We start from the raw sequence: 21022 nt of genomic DNA, 5'->3' as shown, positions 1-21022 counted from the left end.
CACACAGAATAAAAATCTAATTAAAAATTTAAAAGAAATGAACAAATATAAGGCAGATGATATATATCTTTAATTCCAGTACTTAAGAGGCTGAGGTATTGTGGACTCCAGGTTAGCCTGGGCTAAGTAAAAATTATCAGGCCAACCTACGCTATACAGCAAGACTTTATCTTTAAAAAATGACGGAAAGAAAAGAGAGCAGGGAGACTGAGGGGAAGAAGGGAAAGAGAAAGGAAGGAAGACTGTCATGAGTTAAGTAGTGAATTCCAGGCCAGCCTGGGCTACAAAATAAAAACCTGCCACACTCCTGAAATGAAGAGAAGTAAGAAACAAATGGAGAATGAGCAAGAGAAAGAAGTTGGGTGTGGCTCTAATTCAGCACTTGGGAGAATTTCTGTGAGTTCTTGACCATCCTGGGCTGCATGGTGAAATTCTAGGTAAGCCTGCACTATAGGTTAAGACTCTGCCTTACCTCATCCCATAACAAAGAAAAGGGGGAGGAGGGGATAAAGAGGCAGGAAAGAAAGAAAGATAATGTTGGAAATTCTCAAAAGCACAAGGAGGGATAGGAAGAAAATGCAGTTTAGTATGTGGTGCCAATCATCTCACAAAGAGGCCTGAACTACTAGTGTAGCCCATGAGTTCTCTGGCTATGCTGATAAGGGTTTCCTCCATGCAAACTCTGAGTCACAGTGCTTACCTCTGCAGCATCACAAGCACAGATGAACGCAGACGCCAGAGTGCAGAGGGTGCTTGGTTGTAGGCTCTGTGGAAGCTGGAAGTTCCCCGACTCTCTCTTGGGTTTGGCTTCTGAAGTTCTCATGTTTTCTGGTTTCATGGCACTGTATCTGAAGTAATCCTCTCACATGAACGCACCACTCACCATGCCAGAATTTGTGTGGTTTGGGGCAATTTTCTACCGTGGACATTTTGGACGTTTTGACCATCCTTTAGGGAAAGCAGTTTGGAACTAATTTCCAGGAAGGAAGGATCCAGGGAAGAATTCTCCTCAAGAGCAAGACTGAAGCCACTAATGGGAGACAACACAAAGACATCTACCTTCATAAGGAGCCATTCCCCACTGAGACATTTCTAACTGTGTCTGTGCAGTGTGCAGATAAGGCGACCTCCAAAACAGCTTACAAAAAAAAACAAAACAACAACAACAACAAAAAAAAAAAACCATCAGCAACACAGCATTTCACGAACCTTCCACCAAAGCCTGGGGGCTTAAGGGTATTTCTCTGCAGCAAATTCTCATGAGTTGGTGAAGTTGGGAAGCCAAACATGCTCTGTTTCTGAACATCTGAGACTTGGGGCAAGAAAAGAACAGAATTCAGTCACCAAGTTTTCTATAGAGACTCATAAGCACTAAATTCAGACACACAGTGGCACAAATTGGCTGACCCAAGCTCGGCAGGTACAGCTAGGAAACTAAGCTCTACTTCTCTGAAGATTATCAGTAGGTAAGTCTGGCACTCTTCAGTGGATGGTAACATTTAATGAACTGGCATATGTGTCCGTCCCTTACAGACTTTAGGACCAAGATTTCAGAAGTCTTTCATGTCTTACCTATCACCTCATTCTAGGAACAAAAGACAGATTCATGAACACAGGCACATACACGCACAGATCGAGACTACCCACTTCCTGGTCTAGTTTCACAATGGACTAAGGATTAATTCTTAATTCCACATCTTTTCAAAAATGGGTTTGCTTTTAGTTTATGTGTCTGAGGTTTCTGCCTGCATGTATTTTCAAGCACCATCTATGAGCAGTGATGACCAAGGCCAAGAGAGAACACTGGATCCCCTGGCACTGCAACTATAGACAATTGGGAAAACACATTTGGGCGCTGGGGGTTGAAACCAGGTCCTCTGAAAAAGCAGCCAGTGACCGTAACTGCTAAGCTATCTCCGCAGCCACTAATTTTATAGTTTTTAATACCATTAAAATTGATTATTTTTTAACCAAATGTGAACAACTCTAAGCCAAATCAAGGATCGCTGTGCAGTTCAGATCCTGATGACCTGGATTTTATGGTGCTGATCAGTTACTGCCCTGAAGTTACTGGAGCTACACTGTGGCAAGAGAGGGTAAGGTGGAGATGCAGCCTACGACCTAGTCCTCCATGAACAATCTTCAAAGCTGACAGGAGAGACAAGGCAATAACAGAGTGCTATGTTGCATCTCAGGTTCTATGTGCTGATGGCAACAAGCAAACATCGAGGTTGTCAGAAGGGAATCTGTGCTGGGGAAAGGGAATGTGGAGCATGCTAGATTATGGAATAGAGAAAAGAAGACATTTTAGACCAGCAACAGCAGACATGAAACCTGGGAGAAGAAAGATGCTTTGGTGATTTGAATGAATGAATGAATGAATGAATGAATAGTCCCAATAGGCTCATATGTTTAAATACTTGGCCTCCAGTTTATAAAACTGTTTTTGGATTTATGCCCTTATTAGAGGAGGTCTAACACAGCCTTGGGAAGAATGTTGTGATTTCAAAAGACTTATTTCCTAGTATCTCTCTGTTCCCTTCTTGTGGAACAGGATGTGAATTCTTAGCTGTTGCCACTATAAAGCCTCTGCTTTGTTGTCATGGACTCCAACTCTCTGAAACTGTAAGGGAATGACTTGCATTGGTCATGGTGTCTTATAGCAGTAGAAAATTACTAAGGCAACAACGAGCTGAGGAACTGGTGCCAAGGAGATCGATCTTTAGTCACATTTTACCCAGGACAACTGCTCTTGGAGCCTCACCTGGGTTTATGTTACCAGACAAAATTACCAAAGCTGGGGTAAGGTGTCATGTCTACAATCTCCGCGTTTAGGTACTTAAGACAAGACAGAGCTCAACCTAGCTTGCATAATGAATTCTGACCAGCCTGAACTACAGAATGATAACCTATTGTGGGTCTCCATTTTCTCAGGGGTCATTGGCCACCAACCTGCAGTTCTGTGTTTCAGCCTTACCGCTGGGGTGTCAGAAGGCTACTCAGGAAAGCGAGACACAAAGGTGCTAGGCTATGTTTCTTTCTCCCTGTTGGGGTGCTAGGCTTGTGAGACAAAGCCATGCTGCACAGGGTAAGCACAGCCTAAGGTACCTGGGTATCTATAGTTGATGTTTAATTCTGAAAATCAATCTGAATCCTCAAGTGACTTCTATAAAACAGTATGCATAATATTCAAATGTAATATGTGCATATGTTTCTGGACACTTAAAACTACTTATAGATTAATTGTAACACAAGTCTAATGTAGATACTACGTAGATAACTGTTATGCTAACTAATAGTTATCTATAGAATAAATGAAAATGGCGACAGTCTGTGTATGTTATGTACATAGGAAATTTATTTTTCAAACATTTTGATTCTTGGCTAGTTGAATTTAAGGGTGCAAAATCTACCAACTTACTGCATATAAAATCGTTGAAATTTAAAATAACTAATTAAATATGATTTAATAACCAATCTAACCAATAATATCAATTCCACTTTTCACAGGTGGTGCTAATTTAATAACTACAGAATAAATTTGTTTTTATCAGGAAGTCATTAACAAACTTTAAAAATTTTACTTTATTATTTATTTTACTTTGTGTATGAGTGTTTTGCATATATATATATATATATATATATATATATATATATATATATATACACATACATATACCACATGCATGCTGAGCCCAAAAGGTCAGAAAAGGCCCTGGAATTGGAGTTATGGATGGTTGTGAGATGCCATACGTGTGCTAGAAGCAGAGCCTGAGTTGTCTGAATAGACACTCAGTTCTCCTAACCCCTAAGCCATCTCTCCATACCAAAAAAGAAATATTTTTAGTGAATTTCTATTGTATATTCAGTGCTGGGTTGGCTACAGTACCAGCTGTGAACTGGCAAACCAGGAAAGGGCTCTGGGCCATACACTTCCTAGGGAAGAGATTAGAGACTGAGCACTGGGGCGGTCAGGTTAACCTAATCACCTTTCTCTATTTTGCAAATAGACAGGTCTCTCTACAGTGGGGTACAGGTGTTTGACTCTGCGTGTATATGGAGCAGACATAAATCCAGGTTGTCTTATTCTTTTATTTTCAGCTGCTTAACAGATTGCTAAGCTGACACTTTCGACATAAAAAAAATTCAAAGTCTATATTGATAATTCTTTTAAAAATCCTTGCACATGTTTTTGCTCAACCAGGGACAAAGGTATATGTATATATAAGTGTGACAAAAATAAACCCACTTTGCAACCTAGAATTCATTGTTTAAATTACCCAAGTAATAATAGCTTGTGGAAGAAATTCTTCATGATTTTTAAAGAGAGTGTTCTCATATAATCCTCACATCAGGCCCAGGGAGTTCCCACACTTTTAAACCCCTATTCTTCAAAAGGGTATAGTGAGGTATCTCACTCCAGGTCACATAGCCAGTAAGTACTGTCACCCGGGATCCCACCATCCTCCCACAGAAGTATGACCAGATCAGTGTCAGAAGACATATAGGCTATCTTGATGTTATACTACGCCAAGCTAACCACACCTAGCATCCTGTATCACAGCAGAGACTGGCTGCTCACTGCTCTGAGGGTGGAGCCTAAAACTGCCCACACTTAACCTGAACCCACAAAGCCAGTCCAGGGCAAGAGGTTGAAGGTCTGTGGAAGCAAAGAGTCTGCACCCACAGCCTCTGGGGATTCCTCTGTTTAGATCAACATACAATTGCACTCACCTGTAGGAAGGTAAGAAATCTTCAAGCTCTCTATAAAATCTCTCTTAAACACTGTTGTTTTCACGAGAAAGAGAAAGACTTTAAAAGCACAGGACGTATTAAATTGTGATATGGAGTGACATGTTCCTATTCTATCCTATTAGTTCCTTGTCTGATTTACACATTGTACATACAGACTATGTACATGTGTGGTGTGATATGCTTCATGAAAGACACGGAAGCACATGCTGCTTGCTCGGGTGACGTGTCTACATTTTCGGTAGATACATTTCCACCTGTTGTAAGTACACAATGGAAACAAGCTGAACCTCTTGTAAAGGCTCCCTTTGCTACTCATCAAATAACAGCTTTGGAAAGATTCTATGATTCACCGCATTTTCCTTTAAAATAAATCCCACAACCTAAAATTAGAGATCCCTCAACATTTAAACGTGGGACACACTGTAAATCTTTAAGAAAAAAAAAAAAGGCACTCTTCTTTATTGGATGGATGAAACCCAAGCAAAGAATAGTACAAAATGACACTAATGGAAGCTATTCCCTTAAAGAGGAGGCAAAATAGAAGCTTCTAGAATAGGGCTGCATTACCCAGTATGTTTCAAAGAATTAATGTGTGGTTGTCAGAAGATTATGGCTAATGATACTCTCCTTTGGAGGCTATGAAAGGCTGACATCTGAGAGATGAGAGAAACTGCTGGCAAAGATACAACTGATGATACCTTTGTTCTCCATCACAGGTGCTGAGGGCCAGCCGCCATCAGCTGGAGAAGGTGAATTTGGCAAATGACATGAAGATTCTTCAAGGCAGAATCATTGCAGGGAAGCTTCAAAGGTACTCATCAAAGCTTTGTCTCTTAACTACTTGAACCAGGGACCACCTGGGTGCTGTGTGCCACTATGGCTAGTGGATGGGGAAGCTTAAGTTCTAACAGGTATCAGAGTCCGTGGTCCAACCCATTCCTATGCCATTCCCCATCTTGGTGGAGAGAGTCAAGAGAGGCCTTGGAGGTAGCAGAGTCATATCTTAGTATCAGTCCTCAGGAATGCCACAAACTGCATAATACATAGGACTCTAAAGAGACACAGGACTTAACATCATATGGTTCTTAAAACCTAGGTAGATTTCTGCCTTGAAAGAGTCAGAAAATAAATGGCAGGCCAGCCACCCACCCCAGTGTACTGCAATATCAGGAGTGGACAGATGTCACATGTCCTGTCCACGGCTTGCCTTCATGCTTTCTTATCTACAAGGGGTAGCACCTAGAATGGTGTGGGAGCAGGGAGAACTGTGCAATTAGACATTGGTCACAAGAACACACCAAGAAGTTGGATTTCCAGGAGTCTACACTCCAACAAGCTGTTCCTCAGATGTCCAATTCAACCCCAGCCCTAGCTTATACAGTATAAACTGCTGAGTTCTTTTGTCTCAGACCCTTTATCTTTTGTTTGGTTTTCCTTCAAAGGCTTGCATTGAGCCAGGTTGTCTTGGAAACAGTCCTCTAATCACTAGAAAGTTCATGAATCTCACACAGGAAGAGAAAACAAAACAAAATCTTCCATTCTGTCTGGATTTCAGGTCTGTCTTCTGAGGGGCGTTTTTTGTATTCCATTCTCCTATGCACAACAGTGGAAAGGGAATGGTTGGAAGGTTCTTGGCACCCAGTGTGACTTGAATGTCTCAGTATTCAATCTCAGACACCCGCCACCAGTTTCTCTGTCTGGGACATCACTATGACAGTCAGGCTACTCCACTTGTCAACTGCAAGTGGAGTCGATAGAAAGCTCAGATGTTGGAAAGGAGACCTCCTTATGTCAAAGCTGGGAGCAGCTGGGAAAGGTGGCACATGCCTGCAATCCCAGGATTCAGAAGATGAAGAAACATTGTATCCAGAGTGCAAGGTGGGCCAGGGTTACCTGGCAACACCTGGTCTCAAGAAACGCAAATGCCCCTGACTTCGGGAGGAAATCATTTTCAAACAGAAAAAGGCATGCTTTCTCATACGGCACATGCTTAAGAAAGGAGGTGCTGAAAGGCACATCTCTTTATGAACCTCGAGGCCAATGTGTCTGCGTTTCTCTGAGACCAAGGTTGCCATTAAATATGATGCCACTGAAAATTAACTACAGAGGAGATAAAAACATTAAGCACTGCTTTCCCGGGGGACTACTGAAGCCAGCTACCCCATTGCATCTTAGGTTGTCCCACATTATGACATGGCCACGTTTCTGGAAGTCTATTGCTTTTATCTAAGCAGTGACTTCTCATTTCACACTTTCCTCTATATAATGAGAAATTTTCTCCTTTAAGTCTCATACCCTTTTTGGTTTTCAGTGTATTCTTTTTATGAGGAAGTAGATTGTTTTCTTTACTGCTGGATCGAGTCCTTTGCTCAACTTTAACATGCAGGACACGTATTTCTTAGCAATCTGCCGGCTCCCTGCAAAGCTGGTTCCAATCTCCTTTTTCCATTTTTGGACAGAAAAATGAAAACATTATGTCTGACTGGCTGTCCCTCCTGAGCCGATTCTGCATTCATATACCTGATTCTCCTGTACAGGGAGTTTTGTAGAAAGAAATAGGTCCTGTTAGTGTGGGTCTGGACAACTGAGAACATGTTACTGACAAATGTGGCCTCAGAATTGTGGCCTGTGCCATTTTCTTTGCTTCTCTATTCATGCCATCCTTGGAGAATGTTCCTTCCTTCCTGTCTTACTGTTGTTGAGTGTTAAGAGCTACTTGTTCAGAATAGGGAGGAGCTTCAGCCTGTAGAAGTGCTGGCCTCTGATGCATGTGTTTGATTCCCAAAACCATGTAAATATGAAAGAGGCCAGTCCACAAGGTTGTCCTCACACCTGAAGCATATCCATGCCCTTCCCACTAATAAGGTTAAATACATGTGTACATACAAACGCATGTGCGCGCGCGCACACACACACACACACACACAAACCACTTGGACTGAGAGCATAGCTAGAACACATTCCTAGGGTGAACGAGGTCTCTGTTCATTCTCCAGCATCACTAAGTCAAGCCGCTTCCCCAGTTTTAGAAGTTCTCATTACCACCAAACTCAACAAACAGAACCAGGAGGTGCTGTAGGCAAACCTCAGGCACCTCCTGAATTTCTCTGTTAGTCACTTGGCTTGCCATGGTGGCATTCTTGACAGGAACAAGCAAAGGGAAGGCAGGTTATCTAGACTCACAGTTTCAGGCCTGCCATGGCAGGCCACAGTGGCAGCAGAGCTTTGTCTGTAGGATGAGAACTCACAGAATAAACTCATTTACGTCTCGGCAGTTCAGGAAGCGTGTTTGGGTGACACTGGAAGCAGGTAACACCTTCTCAAGGGTCTGCCCCAGTGGCCTGTATCAACTGTAGGGCCTGTTCTAAGCCTCCCAGAGAATGTCAGCAGTTTGAACCAAGTATTCAAACCCATGGGCCTGTGAAGGACATTTCACACTTAAACCTCTTCAGTTGGGTTGCCAGAAGACTGACTTTTTAAAACAAATTCTTTAATTTTTATTTTATGGATGTGGGTATTTTGCCTGCATGCTTGGTGCCCACAGTGACAGAGAGATGTCAATTGGAATTGCAGTCAATTGTTACCTACCATGTGGGGGCTGAGAATGGAGTCCAGGGCCTCTGCAAGAGCAGCAGCTGCCCTTAAATGTTGAGTCATCCTAAAAAGACATTTAAATTTATTTTTCAAATTGCTTAGTACGGGTGTGTGTGTGTGTGTGTGTGTGTGTGTAACAGAGAGAGAGACACAGACAGAGACGGAAAGAAACAAAAGGTATTTGTGGTATTACACAGATATGTCTTTCGAGCCCCTAGAAAGCTGGACTTTGTTCTAAGGACAGATAAATTGTGATATGAAAGTCAACAAAAGAACACTGAGAACTGTCTCAGGACCTTTGGGAACTTTAGGATTAACATGGAAAGTACTCCCACGTGGGAACAGATAGTTAACTTTCATTGAGCACTGCTCGCTGTCAGAAGAGAAATGGCTGGTATCATCCCTTCTGGGCTCTGCCAAGGCACTGTTGGACAAGGTTGGGTGCACCTAGATGGGTTAGCTTATAGTAATGGCTAAGCTGTCTGTAAGGAAATGAAGGCCTCGTGTAACGCTGTTGGTGGCTGCTTCCCTTTGTTATGACAGGGTCTCATAGTGCAGGCTGGCATCAAATGCACTCTGTAGCCTTCCATTTCTGACCTTGATACCTACCTCCCACATGTTAAGATTTTAGAGACACTCAGTCCAGTGTTAAAGTTTTGAGGATTGAACCCAGGGCTTTGTGCGTGTTGGAAGGCACTACATCCACAGTCTTAAAGATACCTAACTGGAATGGAAATTTAAAAACATATTTTGTTCTATTTACTGTGTGTGTGTGTGTGTGTGTGTAAGAGAGTGAGAGATTACAGACAGACACAAAGACAGAGACAAGAAACAGAGAGATACAGAGAGAGACAGAGAAAAAGAGAGACAGAGACAGAGGGTATCTTGGGCACCACATGGGTGCATGGAGGCCAGAGGGTATTAGCTCCTTTGGAACTTGAGTTACAGAAACTGTCTTAGTTAGGGTTTCCATCGCTGTGAAAATACACCATGACCAAGGCAACTCTTATAAAGGACGATATTTAACTGGGGCTGGCTGACAGGTTCAGCCCGTTAACAACATGGCAGGAAACATGGCATGGTCCAGGCAGACCCTGTGCTAGAGCAGAAGCTGAGAGTTCTGCATCTTGATGTGAAGACTACTAGAAGACTGACTGACTTCCAGACAGTTAATAGAAGGGTCTCAAAACCTATCCCCCAGTGACATACTTCCTCTAACAAGGCCACACCTATTCCAACAAGGCCACACCTCCTAATAAGACCAACCATATTCACAGTTTTGAGCCATCGTATAGATGCTGAGAACCAAACCTACGTCCGCTGAAGGAGCAGTACGTGCTTAACCACTGAGTCACTTCTCCTCTTCCAGGATGGAAACTTTTATCCTCATAAGCATGCCTCAGTGCTTTGACACTTTAGTCTATATGATATTTGTCTTATGAGGACTCTTTCTTTGAACATTTCTCCTTAAAGAAGGCAACCAAATGCTAATTTTATTTAAAAGTATGCATTAATTGTTAGACAGCATAATAGTTGACATCTGTGAAACTTTAAAAAAACTTTAAAAGAAAACAAAAATGGCACAAAGCTCAAATGCATCAGCCTTTTCTGTGTGCGTATACATTTGGTATAATAATAGAAACTTGGCGTTATTTTTTAGTCTATGTGATAATTCTATATGGTGGTGTTTAGTATCTCCTAGAACCTCACAAATGGAAGATAGAAGATTTTACTCTGATTGTCCTTCTATTGGTAACAAACACCTTGTAATAGTGTGTGCATTACCATCTGAGTACTCCCTGACTTGTGCAGAATGCTCTCTTACGTTGGCTGGGACACTTAAGTTGCTTTTGCTCTTTCCCTACAAGAAACAACATTCCAGAAGCACAGTGGGTAGGAAGGAAGTCTATGTGGCTGTATTCCAATGCTGCCTTTCATTCAGACACATTCTATGCATTGTCCATTCACCCTTTTGAGGCTAAAAGACTTTGACATGTGTCTCCAATAAAAATCTATGCAAGGGACAAGGGTTAGTAAGGAAAAGTCACACATACTTGTATACAGTTAAGCAGGTCCTTTTAGATAGCACATCATCAAATACTGGGTTTCATTTGTGGTGCTGAGAATGCAACGTGGAGGCAGATCTGTCTCCTTTGGACTCCACTTGCAGCCTGGTGAGTTTGTGTTCAAAGACTATAGCAGATACCAGTGGGATGAGAAACACGGGTCGGTCCGCTTGTACCATCTCTCACTGGCACAACCTCTCTTCTCATTTAGTCATGACCTGTCTCAGCATTAAACAAGGCGACTGCTCAGCGGCTCTGGCTACCAATAGAACAGTGCTTTGTTTTACAGGAGGACAAAGCCAACTCCAGGGACCTTCATGGTCAAGGAAAACCTCTCTCTCTGCTCTTGCCATAATGATAACATTCAGATGGGAAGTTAGCAGGAAGACAGCCATTCCCCTGTTGAGAGAATGTAGTCCAATTATGTTGAGGGTTGGGACTGCCAGACATTCACAAGTGACCATCAAAAAAAAAAAAAAAAAAAAAAAAGAATGGGATGATGTCATTCTTTGCCAGGACAATCACTGAAATGAAATCAGGTCACACAACAATGGTCTTATTCTGTGTTGGGAGCCAAAAGTTTTTAGAACAGATTTCTGTGCCGTGGTATTTCTCAGAAACTATCTCAGAGCTGCTATTCACGTGATTCTGTCTCCTCCTCAACCCTGGAGACACACACACAAAAAAAAGCAGCATCTTTCCATCCAGTGTGGAAATAATCCACACTGGTTCTGATCTATAAAGAAACAGTACTGCAGCACAGCTTGGTACCAGATCTGATGAGTTAAATTATTATTTCTTCTCGTAGGAGAAGTCTAACACACTCAAGTTAAGAAGGAATATATTCCTCTGTGCACCCTTTCAGGAAGTTACTTTCTGAAAGGAAGCACTGCCCTTTGCCTGAACCATTTGATTTATGTTGGTTGATCCTGTGTTCCTAGTTCCAGCCACAGGTATACTGAATTTCTTCTCTCTGAATACTATATTTCTTCTCTCTGGAATGGCCTAATTTGACCTCATTTATCTGCTTAAATTTCACAAGAGTGCATGATAATTACAAGTGAAGGGTACACTTTCGAAGAAGCCATCTCCAGAATAATTAGGCAGGAAGGTCAAATCTATTGTCACCGCATTAATAGAGCTTCAAAGGAATTCGCCACTGGCTAAGCCTTTTTCTATATGGTTTTACGACGAGAACTGAAACACAGTGTGCAGGCTCTTTACAGAGACATCTGTAGCGTGGAGACTTGTAGAAAACACTCATTTTTGGTAAACCAGTTGTCTTCAAGAGCACACATACATTCAGAGTTCATGTCTTTCTCTTAGACTATGTGAAAATGTAAAGCAAAAATAATGCCATGGGAATTCACATTCATCTCCTTATTGTGTCCTTGAATTACTAGGGAGTCTGATCTTTTATCTAAGCTATGTGACACACAGGCTTGAGAGCCCTTTGGGCTACTGCTACCAAAATACAAAGAAGAGCATTTAGATAGAGTCCTGTAGGGGCAGATTCTAAAGTAAACAATAATTTCTACCACCCTTATTTAGAAATGAAAGGTAGACTAAATAGAGGGTGTTTGAGAAAGCAGAATTAATTTTTATAAGATTAAATGTGTTTTTATTAATGTGTATGTGTGTTCAGATGCCCAGAAAGGCCAGAAAGTGGAACTAGGTTCCCTACAGCTGGAGTTACGGGTGGCTGTGAGCCCTCTGAGACTAGTACTAGGAACTAAACTCAGGTCTTCTGCAAGAACATTAAATGCTTTTAATTGCTGGTGTTTCTCTCCAGCCCGAAAAAATTAAGGGTAATTATTTTACACTTAAAAATAAATAAATATTTCTGAACAAACTGTCAACACTATCATAAGCTCCCAAATTTTCCATTTTCCTTACTTTCTTTTTGTTTTTAAAGGACACCTAAGCTCCTTGTTGACTCTCAGTGTACACTAGTATTTAAAATACACATGATTTTTTATTGGATATTTTATGTACATTTCAGATGCCATCCCCTTTCCCCATTTCCCCTTCCTAGAAAACCTCTATCCCATGCCCCCTTCTCCTTTTTGCTTTTATACAATTTTTTTAATGTTAATCAAAGGCTTTATAAGTTTGGTAATGCTCAATATCAATCAGAAGTGTAACCCAACACCCAACCTAGATCAACTATCTTTGACTGGCAGAGTCATGTGAGCATCCGCCTCCATGTTCCCCCTCACTCTCTCTCTCTCATCACCTGGCTGCTCCTCTCCTCCTCCTCCTCTTCTCCTTACTCCTCCTCTTCCTTTCCATACTCCTCCCACCTTAGCTCCTCCTACATATCACCCTTCCTGTTAAAATAAAACTTTTCTCTCAAAATACAATTAGAGCATAACTATACCAATTTGTGTCAGTAAGGTGCAAGATAGACCTAATACCCAGACCATCATTTTGTTGACTAACCAGAACTTCTGTCATTTCTCCTAACTAAAAGACTTAGTTCTGAACCTGGCTTTTTGGGGGGGGGGCGGGGGGGGCTTTAGAATGAATGTCAGCTGAAAACCATCCTCTCAAATCTTTTCTCTTACACATGGCTTTTTAAGCAAATCTATTTACAAACAAGGCAACTTAGTCTTGGCATATTACAAAGAGATTCACAATAAAACTAATTTTCAAAGCTATTAGCTTTTAGATATTTTACCAATAATGGAGTTAAATGAATTGATGGGTTTTTTTTATACTACAGAGAGAAAGATGGAGAAGAAAAAGCCCAAAAGTCCCAGGCATTTAATTAATTTGATCTGTCCACATCCTATAACTCATAGGAACCTAGTCCAGCCAGAGGTACCTATGTGATGGTGCTTAACACTTGGAATGGCTGCCATTCCACGTAGCCAGTGCTGTGCTATATAGACTCCAGGGGGTTTGTCTCCTGATAACAATATGGGACTAAGAACCAAGAGCGAAGATGCTGGCTCTGGTGTTAGGCACTCAGGCTGTAACTTTCTAGGGAATTAGAATGTACTTGTCTCATTTTTCCCTAGTGGGGATGTTGTAAATAAAGAATGCAAAAGCACTTTAGGAGGGAAACAGCATAGGAAGCCACTCAAACATAACCTCTTGCTGTTGTTGTAATACAGAAAGACTAAGGCATTGTGTGGGACCATTGCTTCCCATCAGGCCGCACTGTTCCCAGCACCTTCTTCTCCCTCATTATTCTTTTACCTTGATGTCGATCTGCCAGTAAATGAATCCCAATGTGTGTTTTTTTGATGGTTGGCACATATTCAAAATGGTTTTGCAAAGAAGAGAAGCTATAGAATCCCCAGGGTTTCAACTCCATGTTCAGTGCTAGAAAACTGTAAGTCAATCTAAAACACAATGAAGACCATTTGTGAGCTTTAGGACTGGAAGCAAAGAGAATTAGTGAGAACATGATGTGGTCATAGTTGTTGACCTTCAGCTAAGGGCTAGCTCCAAATCCAGACAATTAGAAAGAAGACCATGGCCAGACCAGCTCCCAGTGGAGGGCTCTACAACTTTTAATGTTGATTGGCTCCTGTCATGCGCTAAAATGGTTGAGAGACTGTCACTATTGGGATCGTTCTGACAGAAGCCAGGAACACCCCCAACTCAAAAAAGACACCCACAGCTTGCTGTCTGTGTGTGTCATGCACTGCTTTCTCTCCAGGGAAATGTTCAGTTTTCCTGTTAGCCTTTCCCACCTTCAAGCATTAATTTATAGAAGAACCTCTCTCAAGTACAGGGTCTCAGGTTAGTAGTGCTGAAATGTCCTTCTGGGTGGAAAGACAGGAATGTGGTTTACATTTCTCATTTGCAAGTCCATCTGGTTCAAAGAACTTTCTCCCCAGGTGTGGAAATATTAAGACAGAGATCATATGGCATGACTTGCGAATACATGTCTGAGCATCCATTCTCTAAGTTACTAACCCCTCAAGGTGACAGACCATTGTTGTGACTATCAAAACACAGGGCTTTTGTCAAGCAGCAGCTGAAAGCCAGTAGGCACTTCAGTGGACCTGGTTGTAACTAGACTGAAAGGTTGGCTTTTTTGCATGTCTGGAAATGCTGCCCACTGAAGTGGCCTTTGAAGAACCTTTCCTACCTGAGGGAGACTTCAGGAAGAATGGAGGAGTTATCACCAGCAGAGGTGTCTGTCTTGAAATGCAAATCCTTCTTATCCCTGGTTTTACTGCTCTGTGAGTGAGATAAACACTAAGAATACAGATTTCTGCTTGAGTTTGGATCCCCTGCTGTTTTCTAATTGTCACTTCATTTTTGTATTATGGGTCAGTTGGGAATGTCTTCCAAAAAACAAAGTTCCTGAAAGTCTCAGTCATATGGCGTGCTCAGAGGTGGGAAGTACTAGGATCATGAGGAATCTGTCTTAATCAATGGACTAGCCTGTTACTGGAATCAAAATTTGATGACAACCTTGGAAAGAGGAGCTTGGTTTGAGAAACTAGTTCACTAGGGGTGTACCCTTAGAGGAACTAGCTCACTAAGGAACTAGGTCACTAGAGGTATGTCCTTGAAGGGCAGAAGGGCCTTTCCAGGCCCTTCTCTCTTTTTCCTCCTCTCTCCCTCAGTCTCTTCTCTTGACCTGCTTCTTTGTGGCCTTCAGTGAGAAGCTTTCCTCCATCACCGTGTTCCTGTCTTGTTAGGGCCTAAAAGCAATGGTTCCAAGTGATCATGAGCTATGTGAAGCCACTGACACCTGTACAGCAGAAAATAACTTTCCTTCCTTAAGTTTTTTGTCTCCCTGACAGGACAGTGACTTATACAGAAGGTTAAAGAAACATGAGACGGTGGAGAAAGAAGAGAGAGAGAGAGAGAGAGAGAGAGAGAGAGAGAGAGAGAGAGAGAGAGAGAGAGGAGAGACAAACTCAGTATGGGTATGGGAAGACAGGGTATGGACGGCCTTGGGCCTCTCCTTAAGTTAATTATGAAATTTGAGAAGAGAAATAAATAAATGAGACTAGTGAATGAGGCAAAGAGAACAAAAAGCCTCTCGACAGGTGGAGGCAGAGGCAGGGGCAGGCTTATCTCTGAGTTCAAGGCCAGCCTGGTCCATAGAGTGAGTTCCAGGACAGCCAGGGCTACAAAGAGAAACACTGTCTCAAAAAAACAAAACAAACAAACACAAAGAGCCTTTTCTTCTACTCTGTGCTACCCTTGTCGACTTCTGTTTTTTCATTCTTCATGACGGTCAGCTCAGCCATCTTGGTTTTGGTACAAAAGAAGGGTACAAGGTTGCTAAATGTTGTAAGAGTGTGCTTAGGGATATATATATATATATATGGAGGGAGAAGGAGAGGGAGAGGGAGATAGAGATATGTTCTATATTCGGTAATGATCCAAAATCTTTGTAATATTTCAGGTTTCAGATTATTTTGTTGTCTTTTAGATTTTAGAATAGTTACATACATCATGAGATCTTAGAGATGAGACTCAAGTCTACAGACAAAAGTCATTTACATCTCATGTGAACCTTGAACACAGCCTGATGGTAATTTCACACAATCTCGTCGATGTCTCTATCCATGAGGTGGCGGGTTGAATTTCTGCTTGTCATGCAGTGTGGGTACTAAAAGTTGAAAACTCTGAATTTTAAATTTATCAAAGGCCTATGCCATGTAGGTTTTTACAGCGTTCACTACGCTGCCCTCACCCTGTTTGTGGCAACTTGAGCCTTTGAAGTACTTTTCCAATAATTCTTCCTTCAAATATTTATTCATTCCCACCACTTTTTCCCAGACTGCCACTATATCAGTATCACCACTGCTGATGCTAACATCGCCAGCCACCTCCAGTTACTGAGACAGAATTCACATCTTCAAAGACTTTGGTTTCACTACTGTGGTTCTTCCAGTTAGTATTTCTATTTGGTTGATTTGGTTTTGTTTTGTTTTTCCCCAGTTGCCATTACTTCCTTATGGTCTACTTTTTCTTAAAATTTGTTGTTGTAGCCGGGGCAGTCTTGGTGCATGCCGTTGGTCCCAGCACTTGGGAGGCAGAGGCCGGCAGATTTCTGAGTTCGAGGCCAGCCTGGTCTACAGAGTGAGTTCCAGGACAGCCAGGGATATACAGAGAAACCCTGTCTCAGAAAAAGAAGAAGAAAAGAAAGAGGAGGAGGAGGAGGAAGGGGAGGGGGAGGGGGAGGGGGAAGAAGAAGAAGAAGAAGAAGAAGAAGAAGAAGAAGAAGAAGAAGAAGAAGAAGAAGAAGAAGAAGAAGAAGAAGAAGAAGAAGAAGAAGAATTATTATTTCACAACTTAAGGACTGTACTCAAAAGGAAGAAAAACCATGTTTCCAGAGACTATAGGATACTGATGACCAGAGTGTCTACCTTCAAGGGTTTCTGTCTTGGTGCATAAATAGCAGGGTTAGAACTTCTAGAGTCTTCTTAAGTACTCTAATAGGTTTTTAATTTAAACTTGGTTGTCTTTTGGACTGCCTGTCTTGCCTCATTCCTATGTCAGAAAGTTAACTCAAAAGAAAAGATAGTCAAATTGCCATGAAGGACAGGAAATGTCCTCCATTTTCATATTCAATATTTTTTTTCTAAAATCTTATTTTAAATATTTATTTGCTTTTATTTTGTGTGTATGAGTTTTTGCCTGTGTGTATGCATGTGTACCATGTATATCTTGTGTCATTGAAGGCTAGAATAGGGCATCAGATGCCCTGGAACTAAGGGTTGCTGAGAACTGAACCCAGGTCCTCTGGATGAGCAGCCAATGTTCTTAACCCCTGAGGCATCTCTCCAGCCCCTATAAAATCTTAATTCAATATCTTGAAAAGGGATATGATATGAAATAATATTCATAAATGAAACATGTCAGACTTAATAGAAGTCTCTTAACAAATTGCCGATGCTAAAAATCTCTGCATTGGTTCTATCTTTCCTACCTCTCATAGCTTCAGTTCATTACTGAAGGATCCCTAAAATTCACAAATATTCCAGCTGTATAACTAAGAAACACACTACCTGCTTTGTAGTTCAAATCTGGTTCTCACAATATTATTGTTATCAATACTACACAGTCTTTTAGTCTTTTAATATTTAATATTCCTTTACATCTATAACACAACACTGGTTCTCAATCTTCCTAATTCTGTGACCCTTTAGTATAGTTCCTCAGGTTGTGGTGACCCCAACCATAAAGTCATTTTGTTGCTATTTCATGACAGTAATTTTACAACTATTATGAATCATAATATAAAAATCTGATCTTCAATTCAAAGTTGAGAACCACTGATCTACAGGATCCTTACAACCATTTGTCCCCTTTCCTTCTGTATTTCTTACCTCTTTGGTTGATAGCAGTATTTTAGGTAAGAAAGTCTACCATGAGTATAATGTCCAGTCTCTTCGTTTGTTCTTCTAGTTGGCTTTGGCAAGTCACCCTTTAACTCTGTTCTGTGATTATGTGGACATACCTTAACGTCTGCATGCATGTTGAGGACCCCAGCAATTTTACCAGCAGAACAAAAACCTCGTGCATTATTATGGCAAAACATTCAATGTAGTGACTGTTCTGTTGCACATCAGAGTAAGATGGCATTAAAAGAGCAGAGATTTAAATTGGCGTTTGCAAAGCTGTTTAAAACTATGGGTTTAGTTTCACTTTGCTTTTTTGGTTTTTTGTTTTGTTTTGTTTTGTTTTCTTTCCCGAACATTCTCCCCTTGGTTTACATTTCCCAGTTAAGAATTTAAAAGGAGCCTTTGCCAAAGCCTCAGGTTCCACCTGGTTTGGGGTTGAAACCACTTGAAGCCACTGCATTTTCCATTTGAAAAGATCTACCAGCCTGGGTTCTCTTTCAGGGTGGGCCAGGCTTCTAGGAAACTTGGCCAAGCCTTTAGATAAACCTGCTGGAGGTTGTGATTTTATATCAGATCCTCAAATGAGGCTACTCATCTAATTTCACCTTTTAAAGCTGCCATTGTAATGTCTCCAGAGTGTGTATAGCCATTCCTAAAGGGTGAGGTGGACTGACACCTTGTAGTGTAATGGGGGCGGGGGGGGGGGGGAGAATTTTTCAGCCACTTGGCATTCATTCACTCTAATTGGGAAACCAGACAGGCTGGGGAATTGAGGCTCTGGTGTCAGGCAAAGTATTTGAGGAAGGAATTTCTTTTGATGTCTCAACAAAAGGATTTTCAAGTAAATAGCTTGGAGACCTATTTAATTCTTTTTTTTTTTTTTTTTTTTTTTTTTTTTTTTTTTTTTTTTTTTTTTTTTTTTTGCCTTGTTTCTTCTTTTACTTAAGCATTCATCAATGCAACCGATATTCAGTGAACATTCCTATGGGCCAGGTGTGTTTTAAATGCCCATCACTGTGACAAAATACCTGAGCAGTCGACTCAGGAAGCTTGCTTTGTGCTAATGAACCTGTCTCAGGAGAGTACGACAAGACCAAAGTGTGTGGCAGAGACAACTGCTCACTTCATGGACAAGACAAGGATCCCAATATTCCCTTCAAAGGCCCAAAGGCAAGACACACTATTGGTCTAACTTTCTTTCACTAAATTTGACCACCTAAAGGTTTCACTACCTCCTGGAACACCAGAGGTGGTCAACAAAACTTTCAATGAAAGACTTTTGGGGCATATCTAAGAATCAAACTATGGAACCAATCAGGTTGCCATGTGTCCATAATTTCAGCCCTCAAGAGGCTAGTGCAGAAGAGTCAAGAGTTCAAATGTGAGCCTGGGCTATATAATAAGACACACTATAAAATACAAAACAAACAAATAAAAACCAAAAAAAAAAAAAAAATCAAACTGTAGACTATGCCAAGCCTCATTCTAAGAATTTGAAATGTAGCAACGAGCAAAATATAGATTTAGAACTCTGGATATCACATTCTAGTAAGAAGAGGAATCCAGTCATACCTACCAAGTCTGTATAGTCTATTAGAACAGGGAACAAAATGAGCAATTAGGGTACATTGCAATGATAAAGAACGTGGCAGAAGGTTTCCTGAGCAAAGGTTTGACCTTGAAGGAGGTAGAGAAGTCTAAACTGGTAATCTTATAGATGACTGGTCCAGGAAATGGAGGGATGGCTCAGTGGTTAAAGGCACCCACTGCTCTCAAAGAAGAACCAAGTTCAGTTCCCAGCACCTGTGTTGGCACTGACAACCACTTGTGACTCCAGCTCCCCATATGACCCATAGGCCATGGGACGATTAGGGCTATTTCTCTGGATGAAAGGGAAACTGTTATTGAAACTCATACAAATGAATAGTGCTTTCTGACTTACATTTCCAAACGTTCTTTGCCATGCTGGAAGCAGATGGTAGATGAACAACAGCAACAAGAAGAGACTGGACATAGATGAGAAAACCTCACACTTAACTTATAGTAAGAGAAGCTGTAGAAATAGACACCAGCTATTTATTTGTTTTTGTTTTTGTTTTTTTTTTTTTTTTTTTAGAGACAGGGTTTCTCTGTGTAGCCCTGGCTGTCCTGGAACTCACTCTGTAGACCAGGCTGGCCTCGAACTCAGAAATTCACCTGCCTCTGCCTCCCAAGTGCTGGGATTAAAGGCTTGCGCCACCACCGCCTGGCAACACCAGCTATTTATAAAGGGAGAGACAACAGTATTACCTAATCAGCTGGATATCAAATGTGAAAAGCATTTGAAGAGGTGAGGAGGGAGCGAAAGAGGGATGGAGCGGCTTACCTCAGGAGTTCAGTGGTTTCAGTAATTGAGTTGGGGATGTCTATTAGTCCTCCAAGTGGAAATATCACTAGGCATTTAGATCTACAATAATTGGAAATCATTAGCCTGGTGTCCATGGTGATGGGTTTATAGAGAGACAATCTGTCGTCCTCTCCCTGAAGCATCCAGCATTCAGAGGAGGAAGAGAAGAGATAGAGCCAGGTATGTGAAGAAACAAGCCTGCAGTCTCAGGGCTGAGGAGACTGAGACAGGAAACCATTCGATCAAAGATAGCCTGGGCTCAAAACACTGTAAACATGGCCAGTGTAGAGGGACACCCGATAAAAGTGTAAGGTGAAATAAAGCACAGAAGCAAAGGCAAAAAAGTCTGGCAGCTCTCACAAGGATTTTGTTGTCAGTAAACGGGGGAAGTGGGACAGGAGAGTGACAGTGGAAGTGGGGCTTCGACAAGGCCAGCTTAGCCCTGAGGACCCCGGCCTGGGCTCAGATGACAACTTGAAGTAGGTCACAAAGCCTGATTATAGGAATTAATTTTATGTAAGATGAGAAATAGTAATAGAGTTAGAGAAAGTGAGAGCTGAGGCGAGGCGAGGCTAGCCAACTTTGGTGGGCGTATTATGGATGCACCAACGTTGCATCCAACTATCTAGGTTATTTAAAGGTAGTAGACTATAGACCTATACAAATCAGTGCATTGTCCATAAAATCACAGTTCGCTAAACTGAAATGCCCAGTAACAACTTCTTCTAGTTACACAGGGAAATAAACAGAAAAAGACTTTAAAAAATGCCAAGTGTCTGCACAAGGAGTCCAGTTCGGGTATGGGAGGGGTAGGCTTATTTTATGGCAAAATAAAGCAGCCATCTTCCCTGGGAGAAAGCCTAGTTCACTGAGAGGCACTGGAGACAGTAATTTCT

At 41.5% G+C, this 21022-nt stretch overlaps 1 protein-coding gene across 5 annotated transcripts in view; it reads left to right on the top strand.

Annotated features, from left to right (window-relative positions):
- Window positions 1-21022, top strand: part of Sulf1 (sulfatase 1) — a 158911-nt gene that overhangs the window by 32288 nt on the left and 105601 nt on the right. For all 5 annotated transcript variants that reach the window (XM_076924354.1, XM_076924356.1, XM_076924355.1 and 2 more), the window contains exon 2: window positions 5472-5566. The gene's annotated coding sequence lies outside the window, so the exon portion shown is untranslated. The remainder of the gene's footprint in view (window positions 1-5471; window positions 5567-21022) is intronic.

The sequence above is a fragment of the Arvicanthis niloticus genome, chromosome 25, assembly GCF_011762505.2.
Source record: "Arvicanthis niloticus isolate mArvNil1 chromosome 25, mArvNil1.pat.X, whole genome shotgun sequence".
Lineage (NCBI taxonomy): Eukaryota > Metazoa > Chordata > Mammalia > Rodentia > Muridae > Arvicanthis > Arvicanthis niloticus.
The sequence above is the reverse complement of the archived record's forward strand: the minus strand, read 5'-3'. Positions and strand labels throughout refer to the sequence as shown.